The sequence below is a fragment of the Thermobia domestica genome, chromosome 4, assembly GCF_964235325.1.
Source record: "Thermobia domestica chromosome 4, izTheDome1.hap1.1, whole genome shotgun sequence".
In the NCBI taxonomy this organism is placed as follows: domain Eukaryota; kingdom Metazoa; phylum Arthropoda; class Insecta; order Zygentoma; family Lepismatidae; genus Thermobia; species Thermobia domestica.
In genome coordinates, this window is record NC_137457.1 from 86,160,310 (window position 1) to 86,187,706 (window position 27,397).

Here is a 27,397-nt window from a genome sequence, read left to right on the forward strand (position 1 = left end):
GACTAGATCTAGAATATATCCCTGTTAACGGATCATAAAATTCGAAAAAAAATTGAGATCTAGAAGGTAAATTTTTACTAAGATATGGACTTGAAATTTATTTTGATTTTGAAATAAGATAGTTTGTCACTAGATGAACTTAAGTTTGTTTTAGAAACTCCAAATGAGTTACCTTTACATAGTATCTATTTTCTTTACGAGCATTATATTTCTTATTCCTGATTCTTATAAATGGATTTTAATAAATTTCCCATTATCAAATTTTAGTTTAAATTCTCACTATCATGATCAATTATTTTGTTTATAATACGAAAACGTATGATGACTGATTCTTCAGGCTTAATATTCAAATGCAAAATAGCTGGTCTTACACTAGGACTACTTCAAAAAAACAGTAAACTATTTGAGGTAAATACACAAATCCTTCCTTTGACATACAAACACTCCCTATTCTCTGTTATTTTCAAAAAGCTGATTCAATATTATTCACTGAATCAAAGAATGCTGATATTGCACTTCCATATTTCAAGGCAAATGATTTATGGAAAGACGACTAACCTATAACTTTTCATTTTCTCGATTATTTGTTCACTTTTCACTATGGACTACATATTGTAATCGAATTTATACAACATAAACATTATACAGGATATTCCAAAATCCAACAGCTACGACAACTACATAGCCGTATAATTCTTGCATAGACAAATTTCATCCCACGCTATTTAACGTTTTAGTAAGAACCATATATTTTTTTTTTCACTTATAAATCCTGAAAAAATATAATTCAATGGTCATTAACGAAATGCACCCCACTTAAATAAATCCTGAACTAAAAGTGGAGGGTTAAATATATATCTACTGCCAGAGATTCCTTTAGTTTAGTAAAACATTTGTCACATTGGCTTGTCCAATCGATGTTATCCTTTTTAAGAAGTGTGAATAATGGTTGAGTTAAATCGGTAAAACGATTAATAAATTTTGAGCAACACTCACACAAATCTGAATTTCGCTTCAATCATTTAACCGTTTCTATGACAATGTAAATTTTAATTATGAGAGAGACTGAACTATTTTCACTACGTCATAGGTTCCAATGAAACGAACAATTTTGAAACTTTTGTTACAGAAAGACGTTTTTCTAAACTTCGAATCATGTTAGCTATTTCTAATCTCGTAAACAATAAATCTAAAATATTCAAATATGCATCAAAAGGAAAACTATGTATGGATATATTGTCAATATAAAGTAACTAGTTTATCATATAATGGATATTCTAACACCATTTTAAGACAGCATTAGTAAGAAACCTCCATTAGAATAACCATTTGGAATTTGTGTAAGTGTGTACGTTTTATATTCCATGAGAACGCTGTGTAATCTCAACATTTTTCAGGGATTGTTACGTACTTCGCACTTTGCAATTTCAACAATCATATTTACTTTCATTTGTTTAGTTCTCCCATAGGTTTTCAGATATGTAAGATTCAATATCGCACACACTTTGGGCATGTTTTTATTGGAACACAAAAATATGATGTATGTGTAATGAGACACAAGGGACTACTACTACACATTTCAACCATTCGCTTTGTTTCCGAATTAATAATTTTCTTACATGTATGGTCGAGTATTGATTGCTTTTTTAAAATATGGCTTAATATTGTCTACTTTTATAGTGTACTAAAATTTATTACAACGACTAGGAATGCCGTTAAAAACCCTTTTATGATTCAAAAGTAATTAAAACAGAATTTCTCTTTGCATTTTAGAAAGTTCAACCACGTTAATTTTTTCTGATTTGCCAAACTAGAACAAGTTCATTTTATATAACTAATATTTGCACTACATGCAAGATCTATTTTTGATAGATAACAATGCCCATGTAATTCTGTATTAATTTTAGATATTTGCAGAAGGTAATATTCAAAATAAAACAATTATCACGATGAATGATTTCTAAGTTTAACTATGGAAATCATTTATCGTGATAATTGTTTTATATTTAACTTTTTAGTTTCTTTTATATTACTACTTTGACTCTTCAAGTTAGTTTAAACCTGGCCAGTTCACTATCATAAATTAACAATTCATTGTTTAAGCTTTTTTCTGAATCGCTATTGTTCATTACTGGCACCACTCATACCATCTTCTTTTCCTTCTGATTCAAAACTAACACTTTAATATTTTCAGCTATTGTTTGGATTCTAAACGTTGTTTACTCCTATCCAGGTACAGAAATTGATTTCTCTTTCTTTTATAACATTACTGTACTATTATAAATGTATCTGGGCAGCAGCTTGAGTTAGAATATTACTGCAATTTTAACATTTTGAGTTGTGTAGAAGGCCACACAACACAGGACTTATTCTGGAGCAAAAGTTACTACTCACTAATATTATCCAATATTAAACACGCTTCATTATATTTTGTTTCTATTGCTATCCTAAATAATTCCTTGAGTAAGAGAATTTTTATTGATTTGAAAATAAGTCAAAAATGTACAAGGAATCGATTTTTTAACACTGCAGTGGTCGCGCGTTCTACTATTGTAGAACAGGTGTTTTATTTTTAGAATCCTGAACAATTGGCAACACGCTCGAACTTAAGCGGTTATGTACCTTTCTCCGAAAGCCTTCTGTACATTCGAGTCAATTTTCAGCGCTTGTACTTGCACCTGCTCAGATTTGTTCCATGATTTCATAAGTGTTCTACTATTGTAGATCGCGCGACTATTCGCGTACAAGTTTGTTTCGTATTGATGATTTAATTGGTTTTACATTTTCACGTTATTTTTGTGGAATACGTGTTTGTAATATATGAAATGTCAGTGTATGACAGAGAACAAGTGCGTCTTTAGTTAGTAGGGGCAGAAAGTGACTGTGAAAGTGCATTTGAGATTGAAGGCATGTAGGAGCTCGAGGAAGATTTTGATGGAGAAAAAGTTGAGTGAAGTGATACCGAAGATGTACGAGCAATATACAGGATGAAAAAGAATAAGAAAACATACCAGTACAAGCCAGTATTGAAGTCATGGACCTTGCTGCAGCACCTACTCTCGATACTCGTGCGTTTTATATCGGTAGAGAGACCATAGAACCTTCTCCCTGCTATGTAGATCACATAATGCCAAGAAACCCACGAACCCGCAATTTCAATATAATACCAGTTTTTCATAGGCTTGGCCCACAAGGAATCTTTTTATGCCTAATTGATGGTGAATTGAGGAAAAACGAAGCTGGTGTTAATGCTCTTAATACATTTAGAGCAAATAAGAATAATGAAAGTGTCAGACGAAAGAATTTCCCCCATGATCTAGGTTTTGATCTAGATTTATAAAAGCAGCAATAAGCCAACGTTTGGCCGTGGAATCCCCGCCAAACGAGCTTCGACGTAGAGGAAGACTTCTGATTGGCTTCAATGAAGGTGTTCCATTACCACAAGACGGAGATTCTGGGTTTGGAAAATGCGTCCTTTGTTACCATTCTCGCAACAAGTCAACAAGTAAAAATTTTTGGAAAATGCCAGAGATTTGTGTGCCCAGACCAGCAGAAAATCGCGTGTGACGATTGCTTGGAGTCAAGAAGAGTACATCATATCATTCTACCTGTACGATGTATAATAAAAAAGATTTATGCTGTTATATGAACACTTATACCGAAACACTTGCTCGATTTTCAGTTCAACATTGTCATATATTAAATACGATGTACCAAATGTTTATTTCTGTCAATGTTCTTGTATTAATCAAGCAAAATAATTTTAAATTATTTTAAAACGTGTATAATACTATAACTAACATACCCAAGATCGAATATCGCTGAAAATCATATCGCTATAGAAAAATACTGATGTTCTACAATAGTAGAAAGCGCGACCACTCACGTAAAGGTGGAGGGCGCGACCAACGCAGTGTTAAAACTGTTTTTTCTAATAATTATACGTACCCCTGAATGTATGTTATAAATTATGTATTAGTCATTGGAAAATTAAAATATTTACATTTTTATTAGCTTTCTTATTTTTCAGACGTGGCCTCAAGTAAGAATTTCCTTATATAAGTAATAGTATTTTATAACAAAAATGGTTAATACTGTATAAAGAAGTTTAAATTAGTGACTGAAAATGTGTATGTAATTCATACTACAGGTTTTATCTATAAGATTGCGTAAAAATCATTACTTACATTCTCCTTTGAAAAGAATGCGTTAATTATTTCATACATATAAGAGCTAAATTAGAGTATTTGGCAAGTTAAATACAAGCATTAGCATTCTAGTTTTAGCTTCTTTGAATAATGTAGTATATTTTCAAGTATCGTACACATGTTATTATGATCATACTTAATTAAATTTTAAAATACACTCTTTCGAGAATAACTTATATCAGTTACTAGACAGTTTTGTTAGAGCTACGATGTTTGTGGGTAAGTTGGAAATTGCTCTTCAGTTATGATTCTTTTCTTATAAAGGAGATCAACGTAAAAATAAATCATAAATGCACCATATAGCGTGTTAGAAGCACAGACAAAGCACGAAACAAGATTACGACATTACAAATACACCATGGCAATTATTTGAATAGAAAAAATTCTGACATAACTATGTGTAAGTAAATGTTATTAATTTTTTTCCATCTGTATTTAATATTGTTTCTTTTGTTGATTAATCCTGGTTTATTGCTTGCTACCTAGATAGACGGACACATGGAAAGTCTTAATAATAATCTTAACTATCACAGAGTTAAGAAGATTAAAAGAAACATACGGTGAATAGAATACATAACGTAATTGTTTACAAATTCCCAGTACTTCGTGAAAGAAAGATGAGTACTCAGTTATTCTATACTATAATTCGTCTCATTGACCTCAGTAATTTTTGATAAGATTAATATTGTAATATGTGCAGGAAAAGTAGTATTTATTTCATACTACATTCTAATCTTTATTCTTGAACGTACTAATTTAGAAGAAAGAAACAAATTCAAAGAATATATTGAGGGGACGGAATATAGATTTTCAGTATTCGTAAATGTAAACAAAGACAGCAAATCTAAATCTTAAATAGGAAAATAATTCCAAACTGGTGAAGGCATATATGCAACAATGTAGGAAGAAGATCATGTATCAACAACCATATACAAGACATCTGATATCATATTTATTGTATATTTTCAGGAACTTTTATATGAAAATATAACACAGAAATGTATTAACGCATTAAGTAAGATTATGATTCACTGAAACACTGAAAATGTATTACTCTTGTTATGATCCCTTTTCACTTTTATTCTCAGACAGTAAACCAATTAATGTTAGAATACATTAGTGAGAGTGGCAGACTCCACAGAGATAATAAAAGTGTTTTGTGATGCAATGAATCTCTGCATCAAATCTTCATCTTTCGTGACATCTATTATTTAAGTGTATTTTTGCATCTTATGTAATTTTAGTCTTGTGCAAAAAAATCCGAGATTTCAGTTATTTCGTATTAGTACTCTAAGTTCTCATACCCTGGCTCTCTCAGACCCCAACAAGAAACAATTCTTTCTTTGTAATTCTATGTATGAATGTTGTTTGATAATTGTTTCTTATCGTAATATAAATCTAGACTTAAGTGTTACAGGTATTTCGTAAATTTAATTGTTGAACTAATTTCAGTTTATAATAATAAATATCAGAAAATTCAACTATTATTTGACTACAGAGGGAATTCATAGTATTGGTATTTGTTTTCTGATTTTCTCTTTTCTTTTAAGTTTCCCAGATTGTGAATGAGTTTATGAACCTTTTTGCTAATAATACACATATTTTATTTTTAATTATAATATCATGCAGGACGTACTATCTTTAGTGGAAAGGAAGTATTACATTATTACGCGTGAGTATAATTTCATGTTATTGTCAAGATACGCCTAATATCCCGCAAAAAGAGTTCACAAAAGGAACACTGAAGGTTAAGTCATTGGAGAAGATAGAAACTTTAAAATAGCTATGTCTCAGTGGCTTGCAGAAGAGGGAGTATTTACCTAAGTGCGAGAAAAGTATTTAACATAGTCATGAGGAGAGTGATGCAAAAGGATACTTCAAAAACGCAGAAAATACGTGATCCGCAAAAATAGTTTAAGTGAAACCAAGTTATTACTGCTACAACGAAACTTGCCTTCGGGATTGAAAACAAGTGCATCAAGTATTTTAATCGGAAGAGATGCTACAGTATGATTTTCTACTTCCAATCCTATTACTCAGACTTGTCTACAAAATATGATTCAGACATATCCATACCAGCTCGGGCTTCACAGGACACATGGTAGTATTTTTTTACACAATACTTTTGATGATATGTTATATTGCACAAACCTTGGAGGCAAAACTACAGTTTCAGAAAAGGAAAACATGGTAAAATATTACTCCTACAAAGCTAAATGTAAATAGTAAGGTGAATTCTATATTTCTTACAATAAAAATACCGAGTATTTTTATTGTCAAAATTAGTGTGCATATGTCAAAATAGCATCAGTAGTACTAGGACATAATGAACTTTGTTGTAGTGATCAAAAGATGCAATTACAATTATTTAATACTTATATACCCGGATGGGATGTACTGACTCCACGAATGAAATAGTGCAAAGTTTCTTGAGTATGTGTTCTAGGGTTAAATACGCTGATTTATTATTTCACAAGTGAATGTATACATTCAGGGTATGAATTGGTGAGACGGAATATGCACGTCTGGCAAGATAGCCACCCGAATTTAGAAAATTGAAACAATAACTAGGTCATTCGTTTGTACTACTATTGTACCGTCTCAAATGAATGATAGTATAAAGAAGTTAACCTACTTCAAATGACTACCCATATATGCGTATCAAATAATATACGGAAAGATTATCCAGTACGATTATTGATTTATTTTTTTGAAATAAACACAAAGCCTTGCGCTGAGTTCTAAAATTATTAACAGTAGTCCTACCTGTAAACCAATTAAATTATGGATTGATGATTCAGAGGAAGAACCCCGCCCCTAATGAAAATTTTGGGGGTCTAACATTTTTGTCTGAGCTTATATGTTCCGGCGCCAATGATTGATACATAACGTTACTTGGAAATAAGAAATGGTCTGATTTCACTATTCGTTAAATATTTTTTTAAATGCTAAATATTGTTATGCAGTAATTTATTTGAAATATTCGACATTACTGGAGAAGACGGTTCTACCAAATTTTGACAGATTTCTTACATTCCCAGGTTAGATTATAGTTTTGTATTTCTTTTAGCCCAGCATGCAAAAATGAGGAGCTCCATTACTACTTGCAGATTGGCTTTAGGAGGGCTCCGTATGGGTTAACTACTGTATCCCAGACCAATTTTAGAAAATGTACCAGATAAATGGAGAGTTTCTTTTGGTTCGTGAGTAAAAGTAAGTTGAGGGTGATAGTTACCAAAATACTTGTTGTCGTTAGTTATTTTTTATATTGTAAGCTACACTATATATATATGGAGGGCGGAAGGGACTATTTGGCGGTATACTTGTTATGAGTTTTGGGAAAGGCAGTGCGTAAATGACAATATTGTGTCATATCGTGTTTGAGTTTTATGAAGTTATACAAAAATGAGTGTCAGTTGTCGAAATTGTGTGAAAGGCATGGTATACTAAACAGGCAAAAAGTTTTTTTTTGGCTAGTGTAAACAAATTGAAGCTACAGAAAAGAAGAGGAACATTTAACCAAACCTAATCGAGTATAATCTAATTTAGTATGTTTTGGTACTTTTTTGGATTGCATTTAGTACCTCCCCCAAAGCTGTGCAACGCATAAGGCGTTCATTTTTGAAATGAATTGTTTGATGAAATTGTTTTTACACCATCCTCGTTTACGCGTATACTCATCGCCGCTGATGCGCCTGCTCCCTACGGATGTTGTTTCTGCTCTCCTGTTTTGACTCGGTTAGATGGCGTTCGTGCTTTTTACTGGCCACGTAGCACAAATTAGTCAGTGTTCTATGGACTAGTTTTTATGCCATACGTTCACATCGTATTTCGAACAAAAATTATTGTCAAGTGAGCCAGGGCCAATATCTAGTATTTTGGGTGAGCAACTAAATAATATTCCTTTTTTTATTTTCGTATTCTGTCAATACAGCAGTAATGCCATAAGTATAAATACATTGCGGATGTGAGGTCCTCCGTGGCTAAGTAGTTCGCGTGCGAGTCCCGAGTTCGATACCCGTCGAGAGCTCAGGTGGTTCGTATGCCACGTTAATCAGTAAGTTTACGTCTTATATAGTCTTACTGATGAACGGGACGTTAAACTCAACAGCAACGACATTGCGGATACCGGTTCTGAAAGATGGGTCTGAGCCTAATAAAAAATTACGGGTGTGTGGCATAAAGTCTACAGTACATGATGATGTACCAACTTGTGCTAGGTGACCAATAAGAAGCACGAATGCTTTATTCCCGAATCAAGGCTGGGGCGCGGTAGGCAGGGCGTACGTCCATAGGGAGCGGGCGCGGGCGCTCAGCTACGAGAGTTATACGCTTAACGAGGATAGTTGAAAAACACATATACACATAAAATACTTCCACTATCACTCGAATTCATTTTAATATGGTGTGCAATGACAGTAATTACTCATATTCACACTTCCATTTCTTCACGAAATGTGTTTCCGATCATATTTTACCCATAAATTTTCTATTTGATGGAATCGTTTGCTTGGATGAACCCCTCAATTAACATAGCGAGCGATAGCGAGTAAAGGCGGGTTGTTAGAGACCCGTAGGGCACATTACGTTCTTGTTTTATTACAACTGAATGGGAGGTGAGTCAGTGTTCTGCACCCTTGCCGCTTGAATGTGTTCCTGCTATATGAAATGATCTGGGAAGTATCTAGATAACTGCTGCATTATTATGTGCATTTACATCAGGTTAAGTTAGGTCTAGTTTGTTTCAGAGTATAATGAGGGCTCTTGGACATTTTACACTTCTAGTTATCGCTTAAAATCTCTTCTCGCATCATTTCACGTCTGCTCAGAGGAATGGGGTGAACATGTATTCGCCAAGCGGTGCTTAGTCTCTACCGAAATTGCATACAGAACAACCCAGTAATGTGTATCGTTAGATTTAAATAAGGAGAAGAAGAGTAAAAAAGAAATAATTTAAAGATGAACCTTCCCTCTGGCCCCAATCGACAATAGTACAAGTTCCTTAAGTCCACCTCTTTTCCTTCTTTTACCTTTCTTCTCTTCACCTGCTTCCCCTTCCCCCTTCTAATCACTTATGCTCCGCCGTTTGGTAAATGAATGAAAATTAAATTTTTGAGTTTTACGTCCTATGTTTATACCTGTTACATTAAATGAGACGGTGGTGATGATGAGAAATGAATTAAATGGTGGAATGAAGAAAGTGGGAGGAAATGGGAGAACCCCAAGGAAACCCACGCACATGGTGTTTGTCCACCTAGTGATGAGCAGTGGGAATATTCCCGGTGGGAAGGAATTTAAAAATGGGAATATTCCCGGGTTTTTTTCCCTGGCCTATAAATTCCCGGGAAGGTATTTATTTCCATTTCTTTACTTTATCTTCCAAATTATAAGAACCATATGACTAGTTACTTTATTTTAATATATTATGATTTAGTTCTAGGTTTTAAAGAATTTTGAGGTTAAAAATTTAAAATTATTTGACGGTACTTTATATAACTAATAATATGATTTTTTAAGTTCCATTTCCATTTGCACTAAAAAGTACGGTAGTTGTTTAGAATTGGGGGGCCAAAACTAGCAAAACGTAGGATGATTTACGGAAGAAATGAGTTGATAGTGATGTTCAAGTAGTCAAGAAAGTATCGAACACATTTTTTTAGGGTAGTAGGGGATTTATACAAAACGAAAAGGTAAGTGGAAGTGATTTATGTGAGAAAAGAAAGTGAATTGTTGGTAACGAAGATAGAAAACAACGTGCCCTGCGGGGCCCTAACCCACCTTCACTCAATAACGCTCGCTCTTCAACGCTGTCTGAACTTAATGTTGGTAACCTAATTTAACGTATGAAACCATAAAACAACCGCATTGGAACAGAATATCGCAAAAAGTAGGTGCAAAAGCTGGCCGCCAATGCTAAAGAACAGCCAAAATTAGGTAAAGTACTAATTTACAAATGACGATAAGGAACCATTTTGTAAAGTAATTCAGAATTATGTAGAAATAGAGATGAAGTACTATTAATAAAGCCTGAACCACCATTAGTAATAGACGTCGGTCTGTCTCCTCTCTCTGACTCGAATTTCTGAAGAGGTACTCGGACTTCTTGTACATGTGAATTAACGTATGGAATTTCGAGAAATAGGTAGAATGAAAGGTCGTGTATGGGAATGTTACGTGCTAAAATATAAAGATAAGTAAGTATCTTGCAAATTTGTGAACATAAATATGTATGCGCAAATGTTGATAAACTGGTGAGACATGTATCTTCTAGCATTCACCCAATCTAATTGGTTTATAACATTTATAAATTTAATGTGTTTATAATATCATTAATAGAGTCAAGTTGAGAAAATCCACTTACAAATAAATTTAAACTGTTACTATATAATTTTTTCACACATATTTAATTGATAGAACATATTGTAAATAAATATACATTTATGCGTACTCTCTAAATATAATAAAGTGTTAATAAAGTAACATAGTACCGTTCAGAATATACATTTTAAAGAATCCTCTGTTGACAACAGTAATCGCATGCTGTGATATAAGAATCAATTCAACTTTGAAATCATAATATAGTAATAGAATGCAATTTTCTTTCTGATTGAATATAAATTCCCATTTTGGGAATCTTCCCGGGAATATTCCCAGGGAATATTCCCGAAAAAGATCTTCCAGGGAATTTACCCATCACTATGTCCACCACATAGTTCACTTGGCGGGAACAGGGTTTGAACCCGGGGCCATATGCTCCAGAGATGAACGCTCTACCACTGAGCCATCGTATCGTAAAGTGAGAATTCTTCAAGTCATCTGAAGGCATTATTTTACAGTGAAGATACGCTTTCACAATACGATATACTAAAAACTTTTAGATGCAGTGAAACTCTTTTCATACCCTCCCCTTTTTCCGTATAGATTCCTTTATTATGTATTTAAGTATCACCGCTTTGCCAAGAAACAGAAATTTCAGTTAATAAATAAACGTAAAAGGTCTATAGCATCAAATTTTCTTTTCTTGGGATCATAATGGTAAAGTTTATTATTTAAGGTATCCTTTATATTTATTAAGTTGAAATAATTACTAGTAAATGCTAGCAGTGATATTTTTTTCTTCGTCACAACTGCCACAGGTGGATAGAAGAAATGTCATTGGTTAAAGATTTTAGCTTCCAGATTTCTAGAAGCTGGGAGTAGTAGATGTAGAAGAGTCTTTTCTTCGAATATCGGGGTTGGATTAACACGTACAATGTAACTATAGAAATTTTCAGTTTTAAAGTTTCGGCGTAAAAGGTATATTGGCCAGATGAGGTTGAGTGGAAATTAGTCGCAATTTGGTGTGTAAGTGAATACGAATAGTGTAATGACATCTATGCGTATTGATGTCTTGCGAAACTTCATAATTACGTCCACATATTATTTAGTCACGTCATTATACCATATATTTACAATATTTCCAATAACGAGGAAGATTTAGTAAGGAAAAAGTAATACAGGTTAACACATCCTATTTTTTTCATTATTTCGGTATTTTGCAGTTTTTTTGTTGTATTTTTTTTTATTCGAATTAAGTACTTTCTTCCTACTTAGTTTTCGTGTGAGAGGAAATTTTCATCTCCTTGTATACTTCATAGCGTTTGTCATGGTTCCTTCGGGGCAGAGCGATGTGATGTGGAGGGACATGTGTGTGAGCTCACAGTAAAAAAAAATTAACGTTATTTTTCATCACCGACGGACTTGTACTAATAACTATCCGATTTAATTTTTTAGCTTTCCTCCGGATATGTAATTTATCTCTATTTACTTAGTTCCCCTTTTGATTATAGTAACTTCTTTTTTATTTAAATTTTCTTAAACTGGATTCTTTTAAAATTTTCCTTTCTATTATCTTTGCTTTTTAACCGACTTTTGGTGGTAACGAAGTTTGTTTGTTATATAGAATTTGTTTGTAAATTCCAATTTTGAAGGTTGTCTAGTGGACACGAAATAACTAAGGCGCAGTTACTAAGGGGAACTTTCTAACGGTGGTCCTCTGCTTGGTCTCAAACTTATAGCTGGTTTGAGGATAGTATAATCGGTCTGTATTGAGAGGATCATACGTTTCTGGGGTCTATGTCTAATTGTTTCGGTTTAAGTCAACAAATGGTTGCAAGTTTTTGTTATTTTCTACGACCTAAACTTATTCAGTTTTTTGCTACTTCGGTTGTTGTCCTTGTATCTCTGATCAACGATGACTCCAAGATGTCAATTATTCAAAATCTAAGAAGCTAGCCTTTATAGGAATGGGGAAAGGATAAATTTTAAGTTACTTGATATTTTTATCGGCTTGGAGGCATTCGATGTTGGCTCTAATTGTAATTTGAAAAATATTAATGTGTTTGTTTCGAAGTTTAATATTTTTCTTTAATTTTAATATGTCGAATTATTAAATGTAAATAAAAATTCCAGCTGGAAAAATGTTTCTTTATTTTCTGTAATTTGTAGACGAATGCATCCTAGCAACTAATGGTAGTTTAGTGAAAATTTAATTTATTTGTGTATTTATATATGTTAGGTTGATATAGTGGTATGGATTTACTCCGTTTTGGTTATAAAGAATATTACAATAGTGAATGATTATATATATGAGAGTAGAATCAATACCAAGCTTAGGCATGCACTGAAAACAGTATCAATCGAACTTATCTAATCTATCTATATATCTAATTATTATTACTCATCTAAATATGATCTAGATATATACATATTCAGTGTTGTATAGCACAGAAGAAGATATAGTATTCGTTGAAACGGCGACTAGTTAAAACAATAATTAAATTATTTAATTACCGAGTTAGGTCGTAAGTGTTTTCTCTCAGGGTAATTCTTTTATGTGGATAAGTTATGTGGATCTTCTTTTCCTTCTTTTATTCCTTTCCTAGTCTAACGGCCATACTCATGTCATCTTATTGTAAAGACATTTCCTCTGGAATGTATTTTTTTCTTTTCTTCGGTGACGTGGCCGCCTTATTCAACACATGGTTAATATTTGCTATGTTTCTACGAAGATCGTTGCTATGCAGGTGACATGAGAAATGGGGTTAGAAGTACTTTATATGTGAACAGTTTCATTTACCTAATTTTAGACCTTTATTATAAATCGGCTTCCTTTATTCTCTACTATGCATAATTTTGAATTAAATACAATTTGTCGAGTTTTTTTTAGGTGAATTACCTTAGTGAAGTTGGAAGAATAGATGCAATTGAAACGTCAGTTAAGTGGTGCGGTAGCAGTAAAGTACAGTTACTGTGGTCTAAAAGGCAAGAACACATTTGGAAAATTATGAATGAAAGTTGTTTTTGGTAAGTAAATAGTACAGAATGTCTGGATAGTTTTTCCTACTTGCTCCATTTACTTTAGGATAAATATATTGTCGGTTTTGAGGCAAAATACTTAACTGACATGGGTGGTGCATGGAGTAATCCATCATTTGTTTTCTCGATAAAATTTTTTTAGTATGGATAGTGTAATGGGATTATTATTAAAACATACACTGTAAAGAAATGTTTGTTTTCTGAACATGTAGAATATAAGCGCCTGTTTGATTTTGAACTTTTAAGTGAACATGGATATTATTGGTTACCAGACAATACGGAAACTTAACATCATGTGCTTTTGTGATAGGCATCACTTATTTGAATGATGTTTTTAACAAACAAAATGTGCACTTTGGACTAATGTGAATCCGGGATTGTTCCATAAAAGCATCATGCTTTGAGAGTAGCCATGGACGTATTTGAAACTTTATTTGATTTAGAGTCTTAACTCATGTGACTATTTTTTCTAAGCCCCCACAAGAATAAAAGTCTTCCCGGAAATTTGATATATCACAGAAGACTTCATGCGTGCAGTGGAATCGTGGAAAACGTGTGCCGTTGTAGTCAGTAACATTCATGTTCGCTTAAAAAATATTTAGATTCAAAATGGGGCCCATATGAAGCATGATCGACGTTCGCACATTTCTTTCGATGCTAATCTCATTGCAATAGCCTTGCAACTAAAAGCGTTATCGGCAAATCAAATAGTGGATTATTTTGTGCGAGACACAATGTCAGTTCTTCTTTAGGACCGACGATATGTAGCTGGGTTATTCCTTGTCAACACAGTCCATAGCCCACCATCTCCAGAATTAAATGGCATTTGCAGTACTCTCCTAGTAGAAATGCAGTGTTAAATTCATACGTGTAGCATGTTACCAGAGACAAGCGTCTGAAATATAAAAAATTGTCAAAAATATTGCATCATCAATTTGGTTTTAGTCGTAATATTTAAAGATTTGGTTTTAGTCTTAATATTTAAAACCTAAATTGTAAGCTATAATGAACGTAGATAAAATTTTAATTGATTTGATCATTTCTTCTAAGACATTTACTGAAATTTTTATCCATGAGAGCATGGAAATAAAATTTAGTTGAAAGAAAAGTGTCGGGTTCAAAATGGGCTGTAGTGTGATAATTTGACGTGCAATGACTCAAATATGTTTATCTCCTTTTCTTAAAAAAAATAGTACAATTTTTATGTTGCACATTTAATGTGCGATAAATATATTTTCGTAGTAAATGGGCTCAATGTTAGATTGAATTACACATAATATATCATGTCTTGCTCTAAATTAAAGTTAGAGGCAGCGCCGTAACTTAGATTTTTTTGGGTGGGGGGAAGCATCAATATTTGAGCCCCCTCCAAAAGATTGTTTTGGACCCTCCCACAAAATTCGAAAATAGAGTTCGTCTTTCCATCTTTCTCTTACTCTTTGTGGGCCCTCCAGCTCTCTGCAGGGCCCATTCCGTACATGACAAATTAACTAAAGGGACAATATTTACAAATGTCAAAGCCATAAGAATAAATATTATTTCTGTGGCACTTAATAGTAGACATTTTTTACTGAAGTGGGACCACGACACATTTTTGCTTTATCTACCTGTTGTGTGCTGTTTTGTGTATGTAATGTAGTGAACCTGTTTCATGCTTCATTTATAATTACATGTGTTACAGTTTATGGAATAAAAAATTGTCTTAAATTGGGCCCCCTCGAACGGCGGGAAGCTTCCCTGGAGGGGCAGTTGCCCTCCCTGCCCCCCACAAGTTACGGCCCTGGTTAGAGGCAAACAGGCATGATTACATCAATTGCTGCAAAATTCTTTAGTTGCTGTTTTTACATTATCTGGTTATAACTAGTTTCGATCTCATAGATTTGAAGATGTTAGAATGTCAAAATAATACACACAGACTCAACTATAACACATATTCTTCTTTCCACAGTATCCGTAGAAAAAGCTTACAGTTAACCCTTAAGTACTATGGACGAAAATAATCACGTAACTACTATGGAACGGTCTGTCAGACCGCATTGTTGTTTCACATTTTCTGAATGGTAGTTTCATTGCATATTTTTAAAAATGATATCCTACATATCTTAGTTGCCTATAGAAAAGTAAAGCATAGTAATTTCACCATGTAAAAAAAAGCTTTATATTTTTAAAACAATGAGAAAGAGAACATAGTCTAAATTTGCAACAATACTTTCATTGTTATTCTAAAATTGTAATTGTTGAAATATTAAATTTTTTTCTCCGTTCCTATGTAGTCAAAATAACACTAATTTAAAATACACTGTTCTTATAGGTGCACTGAGAATAAAAAATACAGTAAAAACGGCGAAAAAACAGGGAATTTTAGCTTTTTAAAACTTACAGGAAGGTACTGTTATAGTTGTACTCTTACATTTTTTGTAGTAAAAAGCTAATGAATAAAACTTATTTTTAGTTCTTATATGATGGAGAAAGTAAAGAAAATACGTTTTGCAGGTAAAGAAAGTACCGCACTAACTTTTCTGACAGCATGCACTTTCTTCAGGTAGGCTCTTATATCTTCATTTTCTGCAAGGAAATCGGTACCCCACACCGCTGACACGAATGAATATCTTTGCTTTCCGCTTACAACTCAGTTGACAGAAGACTATGTTTTCCTTTTGATGGTGGGAAACTCACTTTCAAGCTGTAGTATGCTCTGGATTGAAAAACTCAGCTCTCGTGGCAAATGTCTGATGAACATCTACGTTCTATCTGAGGTCTAACAAGTCCTTTTGCCAACGTTTTCATGAAATCAAGTCTTGTCATCACTGCGAACTTAGCGTAGCCTTGATGCAAGACATACGCATTGACACCACACGCAACATCCACCAGCATAAAGAAAATTCTCAATGGCTGTCGTCTTGCTCGACGACTTGATGTGTAATCTGTACATGTTTTGTCTAGAGTATCCATTCTGCCTTTACTCATGTTATAAAGTGTGATTATTTCAGGTTTTCCAGTCTCTGGGTTATTATTTGATGTGTGGTGCAAGACGTGCCACACAATAAGACACAAAACAGCTAATAATCAGTAGATAACGAAAGACAACTGATTATCAAAATACTCACGTAACTACTATAGTACGTCTGTGAGACCGCTCGACCCCTCCAGCGCCGCGCACAAGGGTTCAATTATATCAGGAACTTCACAATAGGTATCCATTTGCTAGACAGGAAGGTAGACAAAAAGATTCACTTGTAGTAGTGAGACTGTGGAAAATATAATGATATAAAAAGTCGCAGCGGTCTGAGAGACGGTCCATAGTACTTACGGGTTAAAGAGAAAAAGTGGAGACGATAATTCAGAAGTGGCTGCGACGAACGAAGGAGAGACAGGAGGGAAGAGAACAAAGGTTAGTTATGATTTCTTGAGCAAGTATAGTTTTAAGATATAAAATTCAACAAATTTCCAAAGTAGTAAAATAATATTACGGTTGTTTTAATGGATTGCGTAGAACATCAGGTAGACGAACAAGATAACGTACAGAATAGAAACTGAAGTTTAATGTACTCTGGCAGCAAAATCTACGATACCAAGAAGCTGTGTTGTGTTGAAGTAATAGTATACTTGCTTACAGTTACCCGTTTAAGTTTTTTAAAAATGTCAGAGTGTTTACTCAGTGTTTAACAAAACTTTTGAAAAGAAAAATAATAGTTTCACCAAACACCTTAATATTCATTTGTATTCATGAAACATAAGTAGTAGATACGAAAATATAAATAAATACATAGAAATGTTTAAACCTTTTAGGATTTCCACTTTTTGAGTTAACCTGAGACTTTCACTCAAACAACTACTGCTTCCTTAATATTTGTCGTAAGATCAAGGTTCATACCTTGTTTCTTAAGGATAGAGGATACTTTCCAATAGTATCATTCGCTTGTCCGTATTATACACTAGAAACGGGAAAGAAAACTAGGAGATTTTTTGGAAAAAATAAATATAAATTTTTGCGCCTTTCTGGCCCGGGCCTGGGTACAGTCATGGTTCAAACGTCATTTTCTTCAGTATAACGACCTCTTTCTAATGGTACCACGAAATGTCCGTACCGTACACATGAACCGGAACAATCGAGAAAATCGGAAATTTTTCAGAAAAACTCACCCCGTCGGACCCCTCCGAAAAACACTTGAGCCCCTCGTACCCGACCCTGGTTTCAGATAGGGATCTCAAAAAGAATGATAAATATCTAATGGTGCACGCAATCCGTATGCAAAGTTTCAATCTAATATCTTGAAAATTAAATGCGTGAAAAATTTTTGAAATTTGTTTTATGAAAAATTTCACGCCCGTCCGTCGCCTAGTTCACCATCCGGTTCCTAAACGCATCTGGGGTGGCTTTTGATCCATCCTAGACTTGCCCAATAAAAAAACGGCTTAAATATTTGTTATAGAACCTAAATAAGCGATCAAATACGATACTACGCCGTGGTAATAGAAGTTACTATAAAGCTTTAAAGGGTTAAGCTTTGGAAACAGAACGCCGATGTTGAGCTTCGCACTGCCGCCACCTGTATATATATTATTTCGGAAAGGTGGGGATATATTCGTACTTACAGTATATATATTTTTTCCGATATATTAGAAAATAATCCCCTTTAACATTCTTCGATCTTACAATCGAATGAGAAAGCCTTTTCTTAAATGGAACGACTTTTGGGAGTTAAACTTGAAATTTGAGATTCATTATATTGTGCTTGAACAGAATAAAGTATGAAAAGGAAATACATTTTGTGGCCCAAGGCTGCAAGAAAAAAGCATATTTTCAGAAACTTGAAACTGCTGCTAATAATAAATTTTGTAATTTGTATTGATTAATTTATTTTTAGTTTAACGTCCGTTTCAGCAGCGAGGCTATGTGAGACGTGGACCTACTGATTAAACTGGAATCCGAACCACGTGGGCTCTCGCCGGGAACCGAACCCGAGTCTCTCACGCCAAAGGCGCGTATGCTAACCGCTTAGCCACGGAGGAGGTCATTTTTGTAATTTGTGGTTCAATTTGGAATTTGTAATTGTAACTTTGTATACCTTTGAGTCCCGTTTGTATAGTTTAAAGCCAAAAGGTCCCAAGTTGAATCCGTCATGTAATTTTTACCCTTTAAAGTTAAACATAAAGAACCTTACTTAACAGCAACCTCATAATCTGATTTTAATTTTTAACGTTGTGATGTTGATTATACCTAGAATTAATTTTCCCGTTTTCTCAATTTCACAAAAAAGAAAAATGGAGCGCACGAAGAAAGAATCTCATGATATATCAGTGAACGGCTGTGTATATATTTACTCCTACTTCTAGAAGGTTAAAATTCACTTTTTTTTAAAAAAAGTATTTATTTTAGTAACAATATTATGCGTTTAAAATACATTTTATAATCAAGAATAAAACATGTATACGAAACTTTTAATATCATTGAAATGCGAAAAAAAATCATATTACAATCTTATTCAATATATTAAAAAGACAAATATTGTGGAGCAGTATATGTAATTAGAGGTAATCCAATAAAGTATATTGTTATGTTATTCGTTTCTTTCTATGTTACGCCTTACTTATTCTTTAATGTATATAAGTTCAATAATTTGTAATGTTCTCGGGCATTAATGGACGGCATGTTTTGATTGAAGTTAATGTTTCTCCTATGAGTGTGATAATATGCAAAAAAATGGGATAGTGTTAAAAAGTTTTGGTAATCATTTGTTTCAATATGAGAAGTGAAGCGTAGCTGTCTTGTCTGTTCTCAATACTAAGGAAACGGGAGACCTGATATTTCCAAATGAATTTGAAACTTTATAGTGAATCGAGGGAGGTTTCGGTTTGTGATATCTTTCTATGCATCTACAAAGAGTGGAAGAGGATGCAGGTTTGAAGCTTTTTTAATCAACATATTGTATTAACTGAAGCGTATGGGCAGAATACTTTACTTTGTTAATTATACTTTGAGTTCTCATTTTCGGGAGATAAGGATGTATTATTGTAAGGAAGGATTAATTCATGTAAAATTGGAACTAGATTTGCTATTGATACCGAATCTTCAAATAGTTTGACCTCTTAGTAGATAAAAATCGAAAACCAATTATTTTCGTGGAACATAGAACAAAGATTTTTACTGGAAAAGTACGAAATATTAAACGTATTAAAACTATTTCTCATTGTTTTTTTTCTTACAAAACATTATAGTATAAATGTTGACGTGTGTATTTGTTGACTGACAGTAAAAATTGATGGAAGATGGCTTATTTAGATGTCACTTTGATATGGTAAAATTTAACCTATGTTAAAAATAGATTCATTCTAGAGAGTATGGCTTCTGTAGTGGGCTTTAGGTGAATAATTCTTCTGTGGCAGTCCATTAGAACATTCAGTGAAAGGCCATAATTGGTCCGTGTAGGAACCAAAAATAGTCACAACTTGTACGTTCAGGTTCCAGTGATATCCACATATGGACATCCTCAACATCAGTTTGAAGTCCATAATAGGTACATTTTAGCTCCGAATGAACGTCCAGGAGATGCATGGCAACTGTTCCAAAGCAACATCTTGTGTATATCCAGTGGACGTCGTATGGACCAAAAGTCCACGTCCTCTGAACGTCCAGTGGGCGTCTGTACGTCCATAATTAGTTCGTTTTGGTACCACAAATGGACATAATATTTACGCTCTGGACGTCCAGTAGATGCACGGCAACTGTCACCTGTACTCTACCGTGTACATCCACTAGACGTTGTATGGACCAAAACCACACTTCCACTGGACATCCCGTAAATCCTTGCTCGAACGTTAAATGAATGTACATTAGACGCCGGTGTGCTGTGTGTGTATCTCCATTCCTTCCGTTTCGGCATCCGTAAATGCCGTGTGCATAGGCCCAAACTTAGGTTCAAATAGCGTGTTCCCAATTACTGTCAAAAAGTAAAGTTAATTGATTAATAATTAAAAGTTATAGCACTCGATGTAAATAGAATCGCTGGCATGCATATCTATAACCAGAACAAACGTTGGTAAGCAGTATTGCCAACACCGTGAACAATGATGCAGTTAAACATACAGCAAGAAGATGCTAGATATATTAATTTTATAGGATATAATGCTAGTTTAGTCGCTAGACAACATTTAAAAGATTCTAAATTCTTATTCTAAAAATAATAAATGAACCAATTGTTCTTGTAAAGATAGCTTTAAAAAGTTCTAAATTAAGCGACAAAGTGCTACATTTGTAACACTGATAACAAGAGACGTACGACAGACGTTTCACTTTTCTGCGCATGTGTATACATTTTTGACATGCAAGTACATCAACTCAGAAACTGCCTCAATGAACAAGACATAACGTATTAATCCGTCAAAAGTAATGAAAACAAGGCAATAGATCATTTTGACATGCTATAGTTGATCAAATTTTTACATTTATGGCGGATATATCCGTAATGTCAAAAAATCGGCATATTTCCGTATGTTCATTATTAAAAGTGAATTCATTTTTACACACAGAAGTTGAAGACATGCATTTCTGAGTTGTTTGGACCCATAGTCTGTATATCTTTCAGCTTCAAGGTACTTCCTTTAGGTGCATACTTTTCAGATGCTTTTGACACATAATTTATATCTGCAGCGACGCACGAATGATAGTCAATTGTTTGCATTTGGTCTAGCGCAATAACATGAAACCGTTTCTCGCCCATTATGCTCCAATTTTTAAGCAAAAAGTAAAGCAACTTTTTGTGAGTCGGAAGGTTTTGTTGGTATGTAGAAACAAGTAAAAGGAAATTTTTTGGATCGGAAAATTTTCATTGCGGTGTAGAAACAAAGTTAATAAATTTTCATAAGCCGGACAGTTTCGGATATTATGTATAATTGTGTCAGGTGGAAATTTTTGAGTGAAGTGTGTGAAGTGCAGGGAACATATATCGAGTTCATAGAGAACAAATATCCCATTCCAATATGTAAAATTTAAGAAGAAATCGAAAACAAACCTTTGTGAATTTATCAATTATTTGAAAAACAGAAAATGCCACTATTTCCTGCCGTATAGGCCTGCCATGTAATAAAATAACTACATTCAAATTTCTTATGAATATTATTTTTGTAACAGAAAATAAGAAATACTTTGATTTTAATGTGTTTAATACTCGTAAATCATAATTTCATTATAGAAATTTGTTATAATCAACATCTTAGAGCAGATATTTGTATTGTAAAACTACCATTATTATGTATAAAAATGTATTGGAAATAATAACAATTTAATGGAACAAGTACTGTGCCGGTGCTGTGCCATCAGTTTTAGCTCGGAATACTTATTAAATGAACGCAACAAATTGGGGATGAAACTAATGCCCAACACGGTATTTAACTGTGAAATTGTGGTTGAATTAAAATAAAATTCTAATGTCTTAATTTTGAAAAATGACTAGTTGTGGGAAATAGGTGAGAGAGAAAAAGGATATAATTAAGAAACAAAGGAAGAGCATTAGCCTAACTTTCCGTTATGACTGGCGTCGTCCTGGTCATCTGAATGATGAAGGGTTTGCATTGGAGAAACCTGGATGGACTGGTCTCGGCCAACAACTGGAATTCAATCCTGCTGGACTGCTAGGGGCGTCGAATTCTCTCTGTGAAACGTCTCTGCGATGATATTCTTCTACACTTTCATGCCACTATTCTGCTGTCAAACTCAAAACGTGTCTGCGGCAATGAATCGGCAGAAAAGTATTCTCGGGACATGGAGTCGGTCGTCCTCCAATGGTGGGATCTGCTTGTCTCCAATGATCCTGCACCTTCCTCAACTTCGTGGCGAATACCCCTTATTGATGTGTCCTGCGTGGTTTTGTTTGGTTTCAAAATGATGACTTTGGCGTTCAATGAATCCGGAAGTGTCAGGCTATGCTTGGAGGTATTCGGAGAGTCAATAAGGAAACAAGTCGTGTTTATGAACAAATATGTGTTTACAGAGGCTGTCCGGGATGTGCACTTCGCATCAAAAAAATTGGGACAGCGAACGCCGTGCAGTTAGCCCGCCAAATATACACCTTCTTATCCCATAATCGGGTCAGATAAGAAGACCCCTCTCTCTCCTCCTTTCTTCTATCCTATATTAAAATTAGCTAACAACACGAAAGCAACTATAATTTCAAACTACACATGTATTAGTATCTATAAAATGAAAGAACAAGACCGAGACGAAACAATATTCATAGGTTGATGCAGGGAGAAACTGAAACACACACAATGAAAAATTGAAACCAATGGATGTCTATTACACAGATATTCATAAACAAGGCAGATAAAGAGAAGAGGAGAGAAGAAAAAGAAAAGGGAGAAAAGATAAAACTGTGGAATTGAAACATAATAATTAAACAACCTAACATTATAAAGTTCCGTCTCCAGAAATCCAACAGTAATACAGAAATAACATTTGTTTTTCATATTTTTCAGAACTATTCGAATATATAGAGGATGTTTTAAACATTAATTATGTTACTTTCATAATGAATAGCATACTCAATTTCAAGTAGAATTGTAGATCTCCGAGACACATCTGGGATAATGTAATAGTTTAACACACATACTTTGTTTCCGCGTGGTTCTATTGCAAATTCGGTAGTGTTCATTAAACATACTGTTCCAAAGTACATTCTAATAAACCCAGTAAATAGCGTTGGTCATATCCTCCATTTCACACTACTAATGGAAACTGAACAAAAAAGCAAAAAGAGAAAGAAAGGAAAGAAAAAGAAGAGAGAAAGAAAGAAACAGAAAATTGAAGAGTTCTATTTTACTGCTAAATTTCTACCAGAAATACCCTGTATTAAAGGTTCAAACTGTATCGTAACGAAAAGTTACAAATTTTGGAAAGGAAAAGTTTATGTTCCTCATAGATGTAGCTTGTTTCAAATTTCAACGTGAAAAAAAAACAATGAATTATATGATGGGAAGAAATTTTGTGTCGAACTAGTATAAAAAATTGTGTTTTCAAATAACCAAAGAATTACCATTTTCTAGCCTTTTCCGAAGATTTATCTGTTCCGAACATCCAGCATTGATTTCATCTCTTCCAGATATAACGTAATTTACATAGATAGAATGAACACGCTAAGAGCTCAAACGAATCATCGTGCCAGACGGATGATATTGGTTAGGTTATAGACCACCACTGGGTCTATGATTCAAATCCGTAGTGACCCGGTAAATATTACTTACTTTAGACCTGATCTTTGGAACGAACCAAAGTACACAACGAAATTGATTTATTCGACGGCCTAGAGAGAAAATAGTTCACACACAAACCAGGAAAAAAATAAAGAAATAAAACATATTTTGCAGTACTTACTGCCATGCAAGTTCAAAAGTACGCAAATATTATTAATAATAATAATAATAATAATAATAATAATAATAATAATAATAATAATAATAATAATAATAATAATAATAATAATAACCTGTATTATATTGTTGAAAGTAAGTATGCTTGTGACTCCTAATCTCTTCAACCACCCGACCGATCTCGACGAAATTTTCAACATTGATAACGTTCGGGCCTGGGAAACTTCTTTATCATTTCATTTTAACGGTAAAACTTAGGGTTAGGAGGAAGGTTGATATATAAAAATGAACAAAACGTAATAACTCTTGAACCACCAGACCGATCTCTATCAAGCTTTCAACATCGGTAAGGTTCGGATGTGGAACGACTTTTATCATTTCATTTTGACGGTGCAACGTAGGGGCCGGAGAGAGGGATATATAAATGTAAAAAAAAAATGAAAATGAAAGTGGCTGTTTCTGTGACTTCATCACTCTTGAACCATTAAAGTTTGAACATATATGAAGTTGGGGCCTAAGATGTTATTTATCTATTTACTTTGACGATATAATTTAGAGTTTGAGGGGAGGAAGGAATTAAAAGGAATAAATAAAACTTGATAACTCGTGAAACAAAATATAAATCACGATCAAATTTTTAACATAGGTGAGGTTCGAGTCTGAGATGATTTGTATAATTTCACTTTCACGAGAGAACTTGGGGAGGGGAATGGGAGAGGGAGATATATATAAAACTAAATAAAACTTAATGACTCTTGAACCACCAAACCATTCTCGATCAAATGTTTAACCTAGATGAAGTTCGAACCAGAGATGGTTTCAGTCATAGCACTTTGACAGTGTAGCTTAAAAGTTGGGGAGAGGGATCAGCATTTAAAAAAGAACGAAAAGTCACCGGTATAAGTGGCGAATCTATAATTTTTGGTGTCGCTGAGATTAAAAGTGACACATCTGATGCTGTTTAAATCCAAATTCAGCTCCTCAACTTGGAGGAGGGGGATACATATTAAAATGATCGAAATAACCATATCAGTGTCAAATTCATAGTTTTCCAGCTAGCTGAGAGCAACAACGACGCTGCAGATGCCGTGCCCCAAAACATAGGTTGGGGGGGGGGGATATATAAGACACATCGAAAATGGCCGATATCAAAGAGCGCTTTAGTAATCCTAAATAGTGACTAAGTGACGGAACATATTACTATTGTGATTGTGAAGAATCGACTTATCATACTGGACAAGCATTACATAAGAATGTGGAAGCAAACACCTGTATCATGATTGAGACGATTTACGAATGTTGTTTGGGAAAGAGCAAGGGAATTACCAGGTCATTCCAAAGACATCATTGATCTGCAGTATACAGTTTTCGTGTTATCGTTCTCAGAAAGAAACACTACACCATTTGTTAAACAGGGCTTGGCTAAAGCAACCGGTGGTGTAGTGGTAACGTGCCAGATTTCCAAATGGAAAATCTAGGTTCGATTCCGCATCAGGTATTATGATTTTTTCGTATAAAATAATGGCTGCAGAGATTTATCTTGTGATGGAGAACTTACAAGGCATCGCTGTCGATAATTAAAATAAACAGTGTAGGCGTTCTATATGATAAAAGTAATTAGGGGTGGTTCTGGCGCATTTCCCTCCTCTCAATATTTTTGACCAGCGCAGAAGGAACCAACTAACCATACAAAGTTACATAGCGCAAAGTATTCCCATAATTACAATGTTAAAATGAGATCGAATATGCTTTTATGACATTTAAAATCATAAAAACTTATATCTAAACCTAAACCTAAAACTAACTTATACCTACTTACATCTACAACTCTTCTAACTTTTAATGACCCCATGGTAGAGTATTTATGCCATTCTTTAAAACACATCACTTATCATCCACACAACTTAAAGCTAACTTATTTACTTCTGTACTGTACAAATCGTGCTTATAACTTCTAATCAAATTCATCTTCTTATAATATTCTTTTTGATTGAACAAGCAGTCTTTATAATCGTTAAATGATAGTTTTTTAATTGCAACATTTTTCTTAACTCCTTCTGCTTTCTTACAACATTTATCTTTTTCGAAACTGATTGAATACATTTTTGATCTTAAACCCACAAACTCTTCTATGATTGTGCCTTTAATCTCATCCTTCATCTTACCAAGTATTTTCTTATTGACTTGTGGTATCTTATATCTGTTATCTATAGAGTAATCACTCGTGTCGAAGTAATCAATGTAATTTTTCATGTCCTCGTACACATCTTTTGTTTGGATATGGTATATATAACTATCGGTATCTGTATAACATACTTCTATTTTGTCTTGATATTTTGGTTTCATCACATTATAATGGAAATCGTACATTAAATATTTTGACAAATCTATAATTGACATACCAACATAAATCGGTTTGTTAAATTGCACTTTAACCTTGTTCATGTGAACTGCTACTAAATTTTCCGTAAAAACTGTAGTACTCTTATAATTCGGTTTCGCCACAAGCTTCTCGTATTTTTTCTTATCACTTACAAGTTTAATATTAACTTTCTTTCTAATATTCTCCATAGTCTTCCCAAATACTGAACTGTTCATGAGCTTATAAAAGTCTTTTTCAAAATCATTTGTTGCTTTCGTTCTCATTTGTGTGTTTAAATCAATATATTTCTTTAACCAATCTGATTGTTCGAACTCTATTACTCGATGTATCTTGTTAAGTTTTAATCCAAGTGAAAGACATTGTTTTAGGTTTCGATAGTGAATTACATATTTTTCTTTGTCATATAAAGTTGTTAATATCTTTGATTGTTTTGAACCAGGCGGGCATATATTTTGAGGAGCTAATGGGTAGTCTTTGTGATAGTCATGCAATTCTTTAGGATATTCAAGATCAACTTCTAATATGTAACCAGTATCATAATCATCAGGTATATTTGTGAAATCTATTTCTTCAATCTCATCTTCACTTAACCATCTAAATCCCTTATACGGCAGATATTGACTCATTGCCCACCCATACAAGTGATTAGCATTTAGATACATTAAGTAAGAATCTTCTTTATTCTTATCATAATCTTCCATATACTTATTGTTTGCTTTTACATATCTTTTTGAGCATTGACTAATTCCACCTCTTATACCTTTCTCTACCATTAATACCATATCGTAATCCCACAACAATTCTAATTTTATATTTGTCATTTTTAACATTGCATCCCAAGCTAAACCTGGTGCTGTCATATACCAAGCTGGATCAAGATCATAAGCTTTAAGACATGTTTCTCTAAAGTTCTCAAACACATCTGCTAACAATAATACATCTGTTTTCAAATATAAATCATGGAGTCCGAGATTCTTAATGTCAAATGTTTTCCATACTTTCTTCGCGTGTTCATAATCTTCATCACTTATATGTATGTTCATAAGCTTGTTGAAGAATGCTTCCTTTAGTGGTAATTTTCTTT